This window comes from Ips typographus, linkage group LG4 (genome assembly GCF_016097725.1).
Source record: "Ips typographus isolate SLU linkage group LG4, UJ_Ityp_2.0, whole genome shotgun sequence".
Classification (NCBI taxonomy): domain Eukaryota; kingdom Metazoa; phylum Arthropoda; class Insecta; order Coleoptera; family Curculionidae; genus Ips; species Ips typographus.
In genome coordinates, this window is record NC_138425.1 from 4,912,873 (window position 1) to 4,932,159 (window position 19,287).

At 30.8% G+C, this 19,287-nt stretch overlaps 1 long non-coding RNA gene across 5 annotated transcripts in view; it reads right to left on the reverse strand.

The window, feature by feature from the left end:
• The window catches only part of LOC145728511 (uncharacterized), a 112,656-nt gene that overhangs the window by 55,632 nt on the left and 37,737 nt on the right, over positions 1-19,287 (reverse strand). For all 5 annotated transcript variants that reach the window (XR_014178102.1, XR_014178104.1, XR_014178101.1 and 2 more), the window contains exon 3: positions 11,622-11,678. This is a non-coding gene — a long non-coding RNA (uncharacterized LOC145728511). The remainder of the gene's footprint in view (positions 1-11,621; positions 11,679-19,287) is intronic.

A 19,287-nucleotide genomic window follows, 5' to 3' on the forward strand; every position in this document is an offset into this window, starting at 1 on the left:
GTATGACTATTTGTATGACATATTGAAATATATCCACAATAGACATTTACCTGCACGTCACATCTGCCAAAAATCAACTCATTAGACAAAATGCATAATAATTGTATGGCTTTTAAACAAGTTTTGTAGTTTTATAGCTTCATAGAGTGGTATTTGACTGAAATGTCCATTTTCTTTTTCTAAACCTGTAAATAACCAAGTATTTTTATGGCTTTAATGAATAAGTTAATAAGGTTTCAAAAAAAGTTTTTCCCAAATTTCCAAATGTGGTTTTAGAATACCCCAGAGATGGGAAAATTTCCCCAAACCTGGCAACACTGACACACACACCAAAAAGTGAGTTTAAAAATGTCTATGAGACTATTTTTAAAACGCATCCATGAACCCAAATTTCACGCCGCTTAATGAGATGGAATTATTTATATGTAACGTTTTTTTTTCTGAGATCTAAGAAAGTTTCTGTATCGTGACAGGTGCTTAGCACCATCTGCGAGAATAAATTATGAGGTAAGCGAGATTAGCTAGGCATGGGCGTAGATAGCGGAAACTGTTGGATGATTTGATACCAAAGAAAGTGGGTTTATGTTAACGTTTAGTTGAAATCGATGTTTATTACCATAATGGAACGTTTTTTTAATATCGATATATGTTCAAATTATGCTTGTTTGTCTGAATAATTAATGAAAACTGTATAGAGAATTCCAGCAATAAGTAAATACGCAGACAGCGGGGCCTGCCCTGTTTCATTCCATTTTGATTAGAACGCGAATCGTGACAAAAATTAAACCCGTCCAGATATTTCTTTCGCAGGCAGGTAGGTGGGTTTATTCATTTTTGATTCCCATTTGTAGTTCGCATTCTCAATACTTCATCATTCCAAATATCAGAATTTGTTATCTGTTAATACATTTTTAGGATATCTTGGAAGATTAATAGTATGCTATTCAACGAGGATATAATGCCAAGCCATAGAATACCATATTTTTTCTATGACTTTCTTTTTAGATGCAAATTAAAATACATTAAGCTGACAACGCGACAGTGCTATTGAAGAAAGCAATGAAAATTGGTAATGTGGCAACACCATCTATTAGTAATAAGAAGTGTCAATTGTCAAGTTAAGTTAAGGGATCTAGCAGTAACGTGTAGCTATGAAGAAACATGTAGTTGGCCTCTTAAGTTGTATATGTTTGTATATTTTGCCGCACCTTACACGTTTACTAAACACTTAAAGCCACTAAAGTGTGTTCTCTGTTATAAGTTGTTCTGTCTGCTGTAGCAAGTAATAACTGTGAGTACACATTACTCACGAGTAGGAAATGGGTATTATTATCTATTCAAAACTAGCATCATTATGCTATTATAATATTATTATGATACTATTAAAGAATCGTAGAAAAACAATAATCATTGTTTATTGAATTTTGAGTAGTATTTGGCCTATACAACAATTTCAACCAAACTTTTCTTCAATTTTCCAAAATCTTGTGGAAGAACAATTTTTTTTTACATTGTTGTACACAATTTTAAGTACATTGACACATGCCACTAACAAAGTCTATCGCTATCTTTGTCGAAGAGATTGATTTGCAATAACTCTTCTTTCTTATCATGGAATACAATTTTTTGGAAAATATAGATTATGTATTAACTTAATAAGACTTTAAATTACTTTCCGCAATTCTTAAGTGCCTTATTCTAAAAAAGTTGTCAGGACTTCAATTTATTTATTATATTCATAAAGACATAATTGCTGACTTAATAAATAATATTTAAGCATTGTATTGGAAACCTGTTTTTTTTCTGAACCCTCGGCAATATTAAATAAAAAAGCGACGTAAAGGGAATGAACTAAAAAGTTAATTAAAGAGTCGACAATGTATAAAGCAGATAACTTAATTTTGAACGAGTCCATACGTATATTTTACTGCAGCTAAGGGAATATATTAATTGAGTTAAAATTACCTCGAGTATTATGGCGGATAAAGTCGCTGACATCTCTTTCAATTAGCCAATCAGGTCGTTAGATCCGAAGTACAGACAGCAAAAGGCTAATTAGCTTTACAAATATGTTTCTGTTTTAAAAAAAATTAAAAATGTACAGGAAAGCCTGTCAATTAGCTAGCAACTCATAATATTGATCATGTAATATCAACATATAACAAGGTTGGTAATTTGAATGAAGGCACAAATTACGTTTAATAAATTGTGATAAATTAGTCAGACATGGTCTTAAATAGCCTTCTTGAAAGTGCATACCGATATTTCATTTTATTTTTCCGGCCTGTTCACATCCAAAGTGTTACATTAAAGACCACTTACACGTTATTAACCACACCCTGTAAGAATAACGTATTCCTTTCACGTAGTACTTGGTTCGCAATTTTGTGAAATTCTACAGTGTATACATCCTGCAATGTTTGCTGGTATGCAACGACAAAAATTAGGCTTTAAAATATCTGGAGTACGCTTCAATCCTCATAAACGAATAAATATTGAAAGCCATTACGGAATGATTAACACTGGCGCCGAGCCAAAGTCATTAAATCTAGATGGGAAGTTCTCAATTAGCTATTAGAGCAACTACCTGTTCGATTTTCTATCAGAAATTCGCATTTTGCTTTATTAAATGGATGGTAAATGGTAGTAATTTGTCTTCAATGATGATGCTTGAACGACTGAAAACTTGGTTTCTCTGATGATTCACCACGGGAAAGTTAACTTAGTCTGAAAAACTGCTGCCAACGCTGTGTCACAGACCCGAAAATATCGCAAAACCTTTTTGCGAGCGGTATAAGTAAAAATACAACTAATTAGCAAAAAAGCCTTGGCGGATATTATCATTTTCAACCAAAGTTGATTCGATGCTTAAGTGATGGAAAAAATGACGACAAGAAGTTGCGGGTTCTTCACTGTGGCCAAATAAAGCGATGAAGAGAATGGAACCTATAGGTTCACATTTCTCATCAAAATAATTTAACACACAATCAATCACTTGTTTTGTCTTAATTTTAAAATACAAATAAAATTGGAAGCAAAACTGTAATAAAGCAATAATTCGTTGTGCCATCAAACTTATATCCAAGTAAACCGACTTTTTTGACAATTTTCTAATGAAAAGACATAATAAGATGTTCTTATTTATTGTATTAATCACCTGAGTTAATTAGGCGTGTAAACCGTAATAATATTCTATTACAAACACGAGAAACTAATTTCATAATTTGCATGTCATATTTGTGATTAAAATAGTTAATGATGATAAATATGGTACAATCACTTGTGCATATATGTACTTCTTGTAAAAATTACCTACCACAGCGCAAAATGTAATTAAAAAAGTGTCTTGCTGCACACTTTTCGAGTTATTCAACCGTTGAGGCAAGTTTTTTTTGTGTTTAACAGGTTAATGTTATGGCATTCTTTTTACACCTTTGATTCTTATATGCGGGACGTTACAAAGTGTGTTTTTTATAATAATTATGTTTTACTGCAACTTGGAAACACCTTGTATAGAGTGATTCGGTTAATTTATAAACTGGTATAACAATAACCACATTATAATAGCATCGCCTTTTTGTTTAGTCAGTAAATTGACCTTCAAATAAATTTATACGGTCTATTGGTAAGTATTGTGTGATATTTTCTTTTAAAAACTATTTTGAGTATTAATCAAATCATGAATTACAAGATCAGTTGGCATTTTGGCATGACGTTTACAATAAGCATACCGTTACTTGAACTAAAAAACGTTTTTTTATTTTCAGTTTACCATACAAATTACATTTATCAAAGAGAGTTAAATTAAAAAGCCACAGTATATCAAATTTTTAAATAAGAGCTTACGTATCAAACATAGAACGTGTAAAATGTATTAAACAAGTAAAAAAATTGTTTGTACTACTTTGGTATGACATCATAAATAGCATTATTGTGATGTTTGCTGATATTTGCTATATTTGATTGATATTGATGGCAAAAAATGCCTTTTTAATGAATCTAATTCATAAATTAATTCAAATTTTTCTAACTTACTCATATTTTAGTTCTATTCTTGATTTCTTCTTTTCTCTGTTTCGATGCTTTAATACTTTTCAGCTTCGCGGCTTTTTTAAGCATTTTAGGTAAAATCATCATACTTTAGGTGTGTACAATATAACTCAGCGTTCTAGAGCTATTTATAATTCTTTTTCCTTTTCTTAATTTCTTTTCATTATCTTTTAGTCTTCTCTTCTTATTTCTTGTTTTTATATAAATGAGCTATCTAAACTTTCACAATGTGATTTTTCTCAATATTCCCTTTAATTCTACCATTTTTCTTAAACTTACAATTTTTCTTCATTCTGAATTATTAGAATGTTTGATTGATGATTGACGTGAAGATTTTTTAAATTTTTAAAATTTGTTTATGTTTTTTTACATTTTTAGTGGATACTAAAATTTGGAAACAAATTGGCATGGGGTCTGAAAATACAAGATGTTACAAGTATTAGACGTTTTAGTTTTATTTCGATTCTTTAGAAACTCCTTGTGCATTACAAAAATTATATTAATAAAGTATAAATTGTTTTTTTTTTTAATTAAAATATGTCCTCTAATTTGGCCCCCTCTTTGTTTCTTCTCCCCTTTCAATTCTTCTTTTTTAATATTGTAAACTATAATTTTTAAAACGAAAGACGAGTTTTAATTTTTTTTTCTTTTTTTCTTTCAGCTCAGCATCTTCTTAATTTGGTAGAATACAATTTTTTGGAGCAAAAAATATATTTTTTAAAAAGTTATAAGTAATTCTATAGCATATGTTACAAATAAGTTTTTTAGGGTCCAAACAAGATTTGCACAAAAAGAGATAACTTGTGTGTTTGGCGGCCCAAAAACTCTTATGTAAGTAGAACTTCATATAATTTTACATAAACATGAATGGAAAGAGTAAAGTTCTGTGAAAAGTCCTAAAGATACGTCTTATGTCAGTTCACTTGTCGATAGGGAAACGACTTTTTTTCACCCTGTATTTGGAATGCGGTTAGTTTTTATAAACTATGTTGTCATAAAGTAATTTTTTCTTTCTACAATATTTCTATCTACAATACGCTGGTTGTTTAACCTGTCATTTAAGTTTGCGTTATATTGTATACCGACTATTTTTCGTTAATAGATGCGCAACATTTTGAATAATTTATTCTATACGAAAAATCATTAAAATCATCAATTTTCCAGGAGCAGTGACAATGCCTTGTCATTGTCATGTGCTTGGTCACATTTGACACATTTGCCTGTGTGTGTGTGATATTTCACTTTATCCTTGATGTCGTGTGAGTAATCTTAAATTTTCTACACCTGCATAATAAATAGCTTTTACCTAAAGAAAGTATAAGAAATGACAAATTAAGTGGTCATTTCAAAAATTAGAATTTATAAGCTTGCTAGTGTTTCGATTGCCTACAGCGACCTCATACTGGGCATTTAATTCCATAATTTATAGGAAACGATAGGCTGTCCAGTGTAGAATTATAAGTTATAAGTCATTGTGGAGAATTATGTATCTGTTCAATTACAATATAAGGAATCAACTAGAATCCGTAGTATTTTTTTGATCGTGATCATTTGAGAGTATATCTTTAGAATAAAATGTAAGTCAAATCTTTTTGTAGATCATTCATCAAAATTCCATTTCCAAGCAAAATAATAAAACTTTGTGGCATTCAAAAGTAGATTAAAAAAGTAATTTCCACTGTTGTTAAATTATCTTAATTACATCAAAAATGTTCAGTATTAAAATCGGTTAACTTTATCCAAATTTCACGCTTAATTTGCTGTTATTTGGAACACATCCAGATTTAAATCCCATAAGTTTGCGTTATTATTAACATTACGATACAGCTAGAAACGTAAACAATAACTTTAGTTTTTAATGTGTTTGTCGATTTATCCCCTTGCGTCAGTCTTACATCAAGTTCATCCACTCATAATGTTTGCTCAAAACCTCGTTATCATCAACCTAAATTGAAACGTGAGCAAATACTAGAACTGATTTGAATGTTCGCCCACAAAATAATGTTATCAGCACCTACAAAAGTACTGTTTTCAAAATTTTAAATTGCCATGATTTATGTGCGTACTTGAAAAACAGTAGTACTGTATGCAGAAAACTTCCTTCTTTGAAAATCTGCTCACATTGTGAAAGCGAGAACGTCGTCATTTTTTGCTTTTAATATCGTAACACTATTTAATATGTATTAAATTTGTTTGCCTACCTTTGCCCCAACGTTAATAATATCATTGAAAGTGTACTCGGGGTGTTGTATAAGGGTTGATCCGACACACCCTAACGATCGATGGGGAAACGCCTCGTCGCCTTAAGGGTGCGGCCTTCATATTCTCGAAAAAGCAAACAAACGAGGGGCTACATGTCATTTAAGTTCACTCAAGTTCAATTTAGTCATTCGTCCAGCAATACCATCAACCTTTTTAGAGTGTGATTTTGATCGAGATACTAACGTTACGCGATAATAATATTAACATATGCTTAGGTTTTCTGCTTTTAATTAAGCGATGTAGCAATTAATTATTTCTTCTCGGTAATAAGTTATAATAGACACGTTTGGTATTTTTAATGCACCCAGTAGAACTACCTACTGCATTTCTTAGCCTATAGGTCTAAACATAATATATCTTCGTATTTTCTTACATTTCATTAGAGATATGGCTAGTAGTAATTACATGGGAAAAGTGAAAACTGATTTATAGTCTGAAAAGTAGAATGATTAAATTTATATACCTTCTTAACCGTATTAAACTACTTATCTCTACATGCAAATTGGTCTGTAAATAGAAGATAACGAAAAATCTTATAATTATCTTCTACTATTTATGCAAAGTAATTGGTTTATCTCTAGTCGTTAATTAATTATATTTACAAAACTTTAACATGTAATAATAAAGAAAATTGCTTATTAAATAAACTAAATATATCAAAAATTAAACTAATTAGAATAACGTTGGCAGGAGTGCAGAAACGTAGGAACATTTTTAAGGTCTTCAACCTTCCACGAATTTTCCGAAATTGTCAGAAACCTCTACTAGTGTTACAAACTATCCAATATTGTTTTTATTGCTAAAAAGTGAGAATTTAACTTTTGAATACTACTGAGCAGTTTACTTTTAAATTACCAGGGACTAACAATTATATGGAAAATGCTAGAGGCTTCTAAATACTACCGAAAACCTTCCAAAAATTACCAAAGCTCTCAAGTGTCGTAAACCTTCCCAGACTTTTTAAAATTGCCAGTGACCAAATTCTATGAAAAATCTCACAAAAATTGTCACTCTGCAAATGACCTAAACCATCCAATTTTCTTTCAAAACTATCCACGAATTTTTTAAAGTTGTCAAAGGTCTTTAGAATCATTTTGTAAATGCCAAAAGCCTCTAAATTCTACTGAAAACTCCTCAAAAACTTCAACATTTTTCACAAGTGTCCTAAACTATTCACATTTTTTTTAAATTGCCAGTAGCAAAATTTTAAAAGTTCTTTCTTATTTTAACCGAAATCTTAATTCATTGGAGCAATTTAATAGGAATGCACAACAAAACTAATGATGGGCGTAAATTTACCGTGACCAGTTATTTACCGGTAAGCTAAAGTAAAATTGGAAAAGTAAAGTTTACCAATTTTACCAGTAAACTACAACTTTCACTTTTTCTGAGTTACTTAGCAACTACTTTGAAATTGTGGTTTGAAATTCTATCTTAAAAATTGCTACATTTTTTATGCACCCTCGGTATATTAGCGGCCCTGACGGACTGTGAAACTTCGAGGGATTAGCAGTTTTTAACGAACCTTTTTGTCCCCATTCAAATTTTTCGCAACTTTTACCGTTTTTGAGTTAGTTTCAGGGAGTTCAGGGAGGTTGAACCACTCAAATTAACCGTCTTGAGCTCCTCTTTCCAGTGGTGTAAAGCAAAAATTTATCAGAGGTTTCTACCAGTGTCCCAAACTTTTCAAGAGTTTTTTTAAAATTGCCAGAGAGCTATAGAATCATTTTGAAAATGTCAGAGGCCTCTAAAAACATTTAAAGATTTTTTTTTAAGCTGTCAGATGTAACTGTGACTATTGAAAATCTCTCAAAATTTTCCACAAGTGTCCCAAACCTTTCAAGAGTATTCTCAATGGCCAGAAGTTTACAGAAACATTTTGGAAATACCAGAGACATCTGAATACTTCTGAACATTTATTAGAAATCTCTGTAAGTTGAGGACACATCGTCCAAAAATTTTGTAATAGGTCAGACTCAGACACTTGAAAATGCCAGAGGACTAAAAAATAACCCACCCTTTCGCCTTATTTATCTACTATGGGTGTAACCCCTGTAATATGAAGTTATTTTCAAGTTATCGCTCGATTAAACCAAATTCGACACCTACAAAATTACCAGAAATTCCGCTTGTTAGTCACTTCGTGACAAAATAAACATGCATTTAACAGCCGTATAAAGAATTTATATAAAATGATCAATTGCGACCATTCATCACTTAATAATATGGTCGAGTGAATTTGCCATTTACTGAAAACAGCGCAATGTTTTAACGAAAATATATTACCAACAATATGGGTTAGAATTTACAGTAAATAATCTAATCAACAATGATATTTCAGATTGTTTCAGCACCACCAATTCAATAAATCTTCCAAAAATGAAAGGACTGAAACGTAAGTTTGGTGTTAGTAGGAAATAAAGCATATTCACTTTGGCGTGCTATTTCAAAATTAGTCGTGCTCTATTTGGCACGTATTAGTAGGTATTTACAGGATTAAAATTAAACCTCATAAGTGCCATAATCTATGTACTTGAAGACCTAGCCAATCAAAAAAAAAAAATAGAATAACATTACAAAATCTCATTATTTGTAAATTTAGAACGTTCAGACAACTTTGTGGTAATATATGCGTTCCATGTCGTGATAAAGAAAATCATTTAATATTCAAAGGGGTCAGATAGTGGCGACTTTCAACCCCGATAACCCTGCTTTATCTTATTTGTCTGCTTTCCCAGATTAAGTAAACGATTTTAATGGGTTTTAAAGGTCGGAAGGTCTACAACGATTTTCCTTATCACTCAAGTGGTACAGAATTTGAACTGTCCTTATCGTCGAACACAAATAAGAAATATGATTATTTTAAGACAAGCTATTAATAAGACATTATGGTTTAGATATTGAAAATGTAGGGTGCTTTGATAGATTTCTTTGAAGACAGAATTTATTGCATTTGATAAAATATATGATGATTAACATGCTGGATAACAGACAGATCTAACAATTATTAATTTTTTAATGTAACGTAACATTTTTCATTGAATTATTAATAGACAGTGTTTCCGGAAATTACCAATATGCGGAAAATGCACTTACTTATTATTGTTTTTGTCTCATTTTAGACACTTTTAAGTCCAATATTTTCAAAAATACAACGTTGCAGTTCACAGTGTGCTAATGAAATTAGACATGGCTACAGCAAACTTCTGTACTTTTTATTAAGATACAGGATAAAAGCGAAAATCTGAAAATGTATCAAAAAAGTTGAAACAAAATGAAAAAACACCTGTACATTATGTATTTGTATTTTTATTACGCTAGTGTAGGTTTTTAACAAATGTATGAATACAATTATTTTCAGTAATTTCAAATTTAGAAGACTTGTGATTGTAGTTTTAGTTTTCGAGAAACAACACATCTCACGTAGTTCTTGGGATATTTGTCTTAAATTTGGAACGTAGCTTACGTTCTGCTGTTTATTTCGTTCAGAGTGTACTAATATTTCTAAAAATGCACTTAAAAGTAGGTGTTGTATATTTTTAAATAATGCTTTATTTTGGTGATGATGTATGTGGTGCTGATGTTTTGATTTTTTTTTACCCTGGGTCGAAATATGGACTACACCTTTGGTCGAATAATCTAAAATCTTCATCTTTCAGCCCTTGATACGTTAATAACTGGCCACTCAAAGTTCCTATTACCTATATTGCAAATAAGTGTTCTACACGTGCAAACGAACACGTGTTGCTTTAGGTTCATGCCACGTGGAGGCCATTCTAATTTTTATACCTCTATTACGGTCTTTGATGCATAAAAATATGTACTTTATTAAAAGAAGTTCTGAAGGCAAATAAAAACCATTGGGAGTCGTGTAATCAGTTGTTTGATTAATCCATTTTTGTTGGTAAAGTAGTAAGTAAAATGCGGCGCTACTGAAAAACTAATTATCGTAAAGCAACTGGAATCATACAAAACTGTTACTAAGTTAATTAAAGGCAAATCCCGTGGTGTCGTCGTTTCCATCTTAATATCCTTTTAAAGACAAAAATAGGGGAAACCACACTGGGCTTTTCGTGTTTACTAACAGTCTCATCTAACGAACACACCTTCTAATAATTATTATAAAAACTTTCAGCGTTGTATATTATAGCTCGTATTAATTCCTAATTAGAAATGGTAAATTTTAAGCTGTTAACTGGTTATTAAAAATAGGCCCGGTGACATAGAAAGGTAAATTAAATGATGACGTATCTGATGATACTATGTGGCTTAATTAATAGCAAGTACTATTCGTACTAATTGAAGCGTGTAAATTTTAAGCATTAGCAAGAAAGTGGATTATTTAATTACCTCTAATACCAAAGTTTTGTTTTATAGAGGATATAATGGTATCCACTTGAAAGTAAATGGCTTATCTTATTTATTTTTTCAATAGTTTTGTGGTACTTAAAGATGATATCGTAATACCGCAGATCCGTGACTCTGCTAAGTACTTTTTTAATTCAGAACAATAATTATTTTATTACATCAGGAAACAAGAGTAAAGACATGTTTGCTCTATGTTTTCAAGATAACTTAGCTCCTATACTCACTGTTATGGTAATAAAACTAGGTTAAACATTTATGTTAAAGTCATATTCTCAAATTATTGCGCTAGAGTGTAATGGTATAAAAGGAAGTACAAAATCAATGTTAGGATTATGCAACTATAGAACAAAAATAAAGTTTCAGCTTAGAATAGGTTATGCATTTAAATATTTACTCAAAGATGTTGTGATTCAGACTTATCAAAATCCCATCAAATACTTCAATAACAGAAAGAATATTTGCTTAATTAATTCACGTATTTAATTTACAGTTGCATAACTGATAGCTTGGTTAAGGTACAGTAAAAACGTGCAATATCATCAAGATATTTAATTAGTCTGAACAATTATTTCATAATAAGGATTATTTAAAAAAATGCTACATTGTATAAGCTTAGCCTTGTGTTAGATAGAAGTTCTACGCTTGGGGTGTTAATTAAGATATAGACAGGCTGTAACAGATATAAGTGCCATGATTGATTGCAAAAGTTTGTGCTAAGTGCCGTTATTGACGTTTGGAAAAAGCTGTGATAAATGATATTTCGTTATAGTTCTAGGCTTAGAACAAAAGAGAATAACGTCAAAATAAAGTAAAAATTCTAAGAAGCAGTTTTTGAATACTTGTGATCATTATGCATAGTCTTCGACATAAACCTACTTCTAACTGCTTGGAAGCAATTATTACAATAAATAAGAAATGAATCAGCAGATGCAATCACTTACCAAAAAGTGCAGCATTTGTCATACTGGATAGGAGTGATGCAAAGCTCAAACATTGTCCTGCAACAGAAATATTTGTATATAAAACACGATAGAAATCAGGAGGAAAATCTATGTTCATTTTTGTTTTGTCTTTCATTCCTGTAAAAGCCCCAAAACATTTTCAAAATATCCTAAAATCTTCCATTTTGGAAAAAAGAAAGTCAAACCTAAACGTCCATTTTTTGCGTGGTGAGGTGAGAGTACTTTTTCAACTTTGCTATATTGGATTAAGAAAATAACCCCGTCACTCTGTGAATATTCTTCGTATATTTAAATTTTTAAATTTCTGGCACAAACTTAAAAAAATGGAAAAGTTTGTATGTCTTGAATTTTCCTCTTTCTGTCTAGTAATAAGTTTTATCAAGAATGAATATCTAAATCACGATAAATCCACTTGAAATTAAAAAAAAACATAATAATCATTATATTCATTATTGCCAATAGAAAAAGATATCATCGTAAAAATATGTAGATTTAAAGCGGTCACATTTTGTGTTTGTGACAATAATAATTTACTAAGAACTTTATACTTATTTTGTGAGTAATTTAATGGGATAGTTGTATCTCATGATTCATATTTAAACAAGTGATTATTCAGAGTTCTAGAAGCTAGTTATCAAGAAGGGTAAACGGTTACATTTCATGTCAGATAAGTGGTTGTTTATAAATATTTAATATTGGCTAATACGTAAAAATGTGTTTAATGATTTTCTTCAAGTGTAACTACACATAATGTTTGGAAAGTTCAATTCATATAGGTAGCTTAAAAATGGGTACTAGGAAGAATCAGTAGAAAAGTCTTAAGTTAACAATGTGAAACGATAGAAGAAATTTTTTTGTTTGAATCTACCAAATTTTCTATAGGGTTAGTCAGTTCATACTAGTAAGATTCTACTGGCATTGCAGCATTTATTTTAAGATAAATGTCTCACATGTATACACCAACAAATGCTTTTTTCTAGTAAACGTAACAGATTTAACTCTGTTGAGCATTCTTTAGTTTAATTAAATTTAGTTTTACTGTGTTGTTTTAGGAAAATTGTTAATTACAAAAAGTCTATGCCAAAAACAAAAAAGTTTATTAAATCAGAAATACCAAATTTGATTTTTTGCAAATACGCCAAGGTTGGTTACGAAAATCTTATCATCCTGTATAAACTACCAGAACGTGCAACCTACTAAACTGATGACATTTTTTTAATAATCTTAAAAATTGAAAAAGCCTACACCATTTTATCTTAGTTTTTCATAAGCTATTTGATAATGCCAGTTTCAATTTTAATTGAGATATTTTTTTGGGTGTCACTACTAATAATGTTTGTCACACTAACACCCTTTTGAAATAGGCTATAAAATCTAAAATAAGATGGTGTAAGTCATTTTCTCCTAACTTCAATACTTTAGTTTTTAAGGCATTCCGAAAGTAAAAATTTCCTATACCCGGTCGCCATTTTTGCGAAAGCGGTTCACATGCGTCTATATAACAAATCTTTCTTAAAATCGATAAAACTATCCAAAAAACACCTTGTATAGTCCGAATAATTTACTGAGAAACTGTGCCCACACGTGTTTTCAAAATGATATTTGAATCGGAGAGGAAATAAAACTGTAAGCTTTTTTGGGAGCTTAGATGAATAATTAATATATTATAATATTTAACCATATTAAAGAAACATTAATTTTTTTTACTTTATAGATAAGCAGTAGCAATACAGTACATTATTTACAATTAAAAGTGATTAATTGAAGGTGAACTTCGAAGAAATCAACGTTAATATTATTTGTGTATAAAGAGAAAATAAGTTGTTGCAAAAGTAACTAAGAAACTGGTTTAGTACTTTTTTGACTTAATTATTCTATTTTTCTATTTTTTTAAGATACACCTGACTTAAAGAGCAAACTGCATAATCCGTTCTTCAACAATATACAAGGTATGAAATGTCATAAATCAAATTATTGATAATATTTTATTCGTTCAATTAGGGAACAGTGACTTTAACTGAGATACAGGGTGTTTTATTTATGATTTTGCTGACCGACTTTTATCTACCTACATCTATCCAAAATAGTAAGATTTAAAAATATTTTTCTAAACAACTAATACAAATGTATGAAACCGTCAAATAAATCTATATTAAGCTATATCGAAGAATTTAAGAGCATGTAAGGAATGATGTGATCGTAGATCATTTAGACTCCCAGGTTTAACTCTCGTCTGATTTAATGTGATTAATGTGATCAAAGGAATAAAGGGGTGTCTAGCTTTATAAGAACGAGGCGATCGAAGTGAAAACGTGGCGTCACAATCAAAGAAATGAATGTAAAACACATGTGCAGAAAGGCGCGACATAATCAACCAACGCTGAGAAAACATCGCGACCGGCGACACGACCGTCTACAACCCAGGTCTATGTAGTGTAGTAGACATTTTTAGAATGTCAGTGTAACGCATGCAATTATACTGTTTTCCTACACGTGGCCAGTCATTTTGGAGTTTACCGCATTTTCGTGAAGAATTTAACGGTCTTTGGTCATCAGCCAGCCCACGTCCACGCTCCGTCGACCATTTAACGGTATGTCACCACTGATAAACAATTCCTCTTTATATCATTGAGATATCTTGACAATCCAGAATTCGATAGGTGCAGCCAGTAAATGTGTCAATTATCAAGTTATTAAAGTCGATCGTTAACGAGTTTACTGCCTTTAGAGAACCACTTTTAACCATCATTGTAAACAGCAATTAACAGGTTTACGTAATTCAATATTATTAAACAGCTTTAACGATTAACTGTTGTTAAAATCAAAACATCAATAAGAACTGTTATTACAAAATATGAATTGCATACCAGTCTTAACAATGCTTAAATGTCTAACAAAATAGGTAAATTTTTGTATTTGATGCTTATTTCCGAATTTAGTCCTATTATTCACTCATCCAATGCAAATATTGCCATAAACTGGTAACACCAGTTAGTAGTAACCACACTACAGATTACGTAATCTACGAGAGGATGTGTTTGATATTAAATTTGATATGGAAATATTCAAAAACCAAACATTATTTTCATGTTAATAGTGCACTAAACCAACATTCATTATTATTTTCTTCAAAATAGACCAAAAGTCGACTAGTCTGCTCGTTTCTATATTTGGATCAGACACCAAATTTGCTACAAAGCATCGACATTGCTTTTGTTGGAACGAACAATTTTTGATAAGATCACATCAGAAAGCAGCCTTTTACATGAGTAAAAATATCGTTTTTGACATCTGACATAGTTAAAGTTACCAGCTACAGTTAAAAACAACCAGAACACCTCAGAAGGAACATTTAAGTGATTCATGGTAATTTGCTTGTAATACATGTCATATAATATAAATTATTTATGGGTAATTTGTGTAAACAGGAGCGAAAGTTGAGAACATCAACTTAAAATGTTCAAATCGCTCTAGTTTTATACTATTTTGGAGTTTTGCATTAAGTTTATGCATGATCCCGAACAATCATGACTTTCCCAGAAAAATGGATTGGGAAAAAAAGTCTATAACTACCAAGATTATTCGAATTAAGTCTGTTAGATTTTTCATGGAAAAACAGAAAATTTAATAAAATAGCACCACACCACATCTAAAAAGGTTGAATAAGTGTAACAAAAAACATGTGGAAGGACATTGGCAATTAGTATGGTTCCATCACTTCTATCTCAACGTCTTGCCTTCTTATTTTATGTCAATTAACCAAGGCAGGGCTGACAAATGATAAATGTATCAGCAAGTAAAAAAAAGTCTAGACAAATAACAACAGAATTTGAAGATTTTAACCATTATCCTTGTTATAGCACCTTTTAAAGCCTTGGCAATATGCTTAAAATTGCTTTATGCAAACTAGACTAGTATTCTTACAGCATTGAGTTTTATCAACGAGTAGAAGACTATAAATTACAAACTTCAAAGTATAGTTATTTGCTCTTGATTTGATTTTGATCCTCCAAAAATCGTATTTTTCTTGATTCTAAAATTAACTATAATTTGATAATACATGTTTAATTTAAATGTGAGTAATGCGTAAAATTGAGTTAAAAGAAATATTTCATGAATGTAAGATTTATGGAAATATCTAAATATACTGAGTTTACAAGGTGTTTATTTATAATAAACACTGTTTGTTTATTAATAATAAATAATAGCATAACAATTACTGATTGCTGCTTATAGGTACTACTCCAAAAGTTATCAATCCTATAACTTATAAAGTACCTATCCAAGAATCAAGCAAGGTAGTAATCCAGAAATTTCAATTAGAGCCCCATTATTTACTAACTATTGATATGATTAGCCAAACCACTCAAGATTAAGGTAATATCTTTTTAATATAACAATTTCAATTATAAAGTGTCTCATAAACATCATACATTAAAAATATCTAATATGTTAATCAGATAGGAGAACAGTAACAAACAATCACTGTAAAAGTAAAATAAAATAAATAGATAAAGAATAATAGCTGAAATTAAAGTAACTAAATCCTTATTCAGCTCTGAAAGGTGGTTTGGAGTGGGTGATGTTATATCATTTTATATTTTTTTTCTCACAACCCTCAAGTAACCGACAAGCATTTTTAAGTTTTAAAGTAAATGGACTAAATATCTTAGGCAAATCTTCTAATAAATATTGACAAAGTAAATACTTTATGTTTTTGGTACTTATCCCAACCGCTTAGTATTTCTAGGTAATCCGGATGTTTATGTGCATATCAGTCGAATCCTAATATTGACTTCTTGGAAGTTTATTCAAATGAAATAGTCCTTGATTAAGTTAAACGCAAAATACCATTTGGTATGAATATCTGTGGTTACGTAGTTCAATTTAAAATAGGCACATTTTCTGTTTTTTTTTTCTAAATTCCAGTTGTTCATTAGTCAAACTACAATTTGTTGTAAGAAAACACCACAAAATTTCAGAACGGCAGTTCAACTCAAAAAATGTACCGGTCATTGGTCGACACTTTACATCAAACCAAAACCATAAGTTTGCTTTGCACATCAAACTTATATTCTTAAACAAACATTGCAATTAACCAGTAGTTTAGTACAAACTAACATCAACATGGTTGCAATACGTTTAGTAAATGAGGCAATTCTTCACTACAGCTACATTGGTAAATAGGTAGGAGGTACTACTGAACAAAGTGCATAATAATTGCCCCGTCTCATTTATTCGCCTAGAAGTAATTAAGACAAATCTGTATTGTATACATAGCTATGTATACAAATCACACTAAATTCCGACATAACTGAATGATAATAAACCGACATATGATTAATATGGTGGTACATATTAGTAATATCAATGCCAAAAATGATAAGTCGCGTATTGTGACCGCTAAACGACCTTCCATCTTAATATGTTGTTTCTTAATTATTTGACATTGTGTTTCGGTAATGAAGACGATCAAAATTATTTGTTTCAGAATTTTAATTAGCATTAATGCATCGATTAGGCAACTGGCTAATTTTATTTGTACAAGGTACAAGGCCTGGAATTTAAAGTCAAACATAAATTACTTGAAGCGACATTGACTACCAAGTTTTTATTTAGCTGGGCTAGTGTTTTACTATGTAACGGTTCATTTTAGGGACGTTTTGGTTTAGGAGAATGCCTACTATTTATTCCAGATTTCACCTTTGATAAAGACTGTAATTATGTGACTTTGTTGAGTTCGTGTCGAAAAGGAATTTCATATTGTTGGGAATTTTTGCATTTTTTTAAATAACTGCATGTTAGAACTACCCAGGAAGGTTCTAGTACTGGCAATTTGTAGAAACACTGTTATTGTGATGTAAATTACGGGCAAGGATAGGTGAGTCAACCATTGTTTTCTTCATTGAATAAAATTACAAGACCTGGTTGTCAGACAACATATTTATATACAGCAAGCTTGGAAAATGACACCGTATTACAAAGTTGCAGGTAGTACATAGATAAAGACCAGTAGTAAATGCAAATAAATCATCTGCACCACCGCTTTATTTGCAATAGTTAAATTGCTGACACGAACTCTCCTAAAGCGTCTAATTTCCATATTAATCACGTAATATGGGCACGACGTTACCTTAGTTCATATTTTATAGAAACACCAAAATAAATTACAAACAACTGACCATTCGGGGAATTTCAACAGGTTATTTTCTATAGCTATCGCCAGGCTATCCGATAGGCCTTCGGCAGGTCTACTTAATCTTCGTCGAGAAGACGAAGAATAAGTTCCTCTTCAAGCTTTTACATTTCATATTTTTCAGATTCCTTATCAACGTGCTACAATAAAGAGAATGTCTGGGTGGGAATTCTACAAGATAATTATTTATCTAATTAAATAAAATCAGTAAATTAGGAATTGGAATTTTAGAATGCAAATTATCCTTTTTTGGATATAAATTACAACTGATTAAGTAAATAGCAGTTTTCGTTCGTTAAAGTTTATTAGTTGTTTTGGAATCTTTAGATACTAAACGACTCATTCTGTATTGCTTCACAATATTCGGCTTTATGTATTTATATTAGCAAATATAATTTTTATGAATAACACTCTTACTAGCATGGTGATATTTATTATTTTTTGAGGCGTAAATCAGACGAACTGCTAATTGTAGGACGGTTAAAGTAATTTAATTTGGCACGATTGAAAATTTATTGGTTTTGCGGTCAGTAAGCTAAGCTAAAGATTTAAAATCGTCCCTAAATCACATGATTTTTGACAGATTGTTTTGCTAGTTCTATGCTGTTATGCTGTTAACAGTAGTATTTTTATTAATATTTATATTTTCTTAAAGTAGCTTTGTTCTAAATTCAAAGGATTAGGCAAACAAATGCCAATTCAAAGAATCAAGAGGGCATAACAGAAAGGCATGTAGTTTGATCTACATGAAAAGAAGTTCAAAAAGTGATAAAGTACTATTTAAGTTTAGAATTTTCAAAATTATGAGGAGAAACAAATGAGCTAAGCGAAGATGGCGACAAACTTTGTAAATGACATATGTAAGTTTGTCGAAGTGGATGTGACGTAATTGGATAGTTAATCTCAAAGTATTAATTGTATAATGTAGATCTGCTGTAAATGTTTTGAATGTGACAGCGTTGTTAGACAAAAAAAGAAGCAAACGTTCTAACAACTTCACTAGAAATCTAGAAGACTGAACCTTTTAGCAAATTTCTTTGGAGACCACTTATAGTGTCAAAAACTGTCTAAAGGAGATTTTAAAAATTTCTGATTGATCTAACTTAGGCACTAATTTTGATCAAACATAATAAACTAATTCTAGGTTCCTTATAAACTTGAAGTAAATTGAGCAGCAAAATAAAGACACTGAGCAGATTCAGAAGTTTTTATTGTCTCTGACAACATCTGCAATATGAAAAAGTGTAATCAACTCACTATAAAAACCAATTGATCATTATAAAAGACTTTAGTTTCTTCACCAGGTAGCAAAGTCAAAAACATTAAAGTTTTGCAGCAAAAGGGAGGTACCAACATTTTAGCATCTTCATGGTCAAAATGAGCTTTAATAATAAGAATAGAGACCTGGAGGATGGAAACTCAGCGTCAGTGTTAAGACAAGAACTTTGT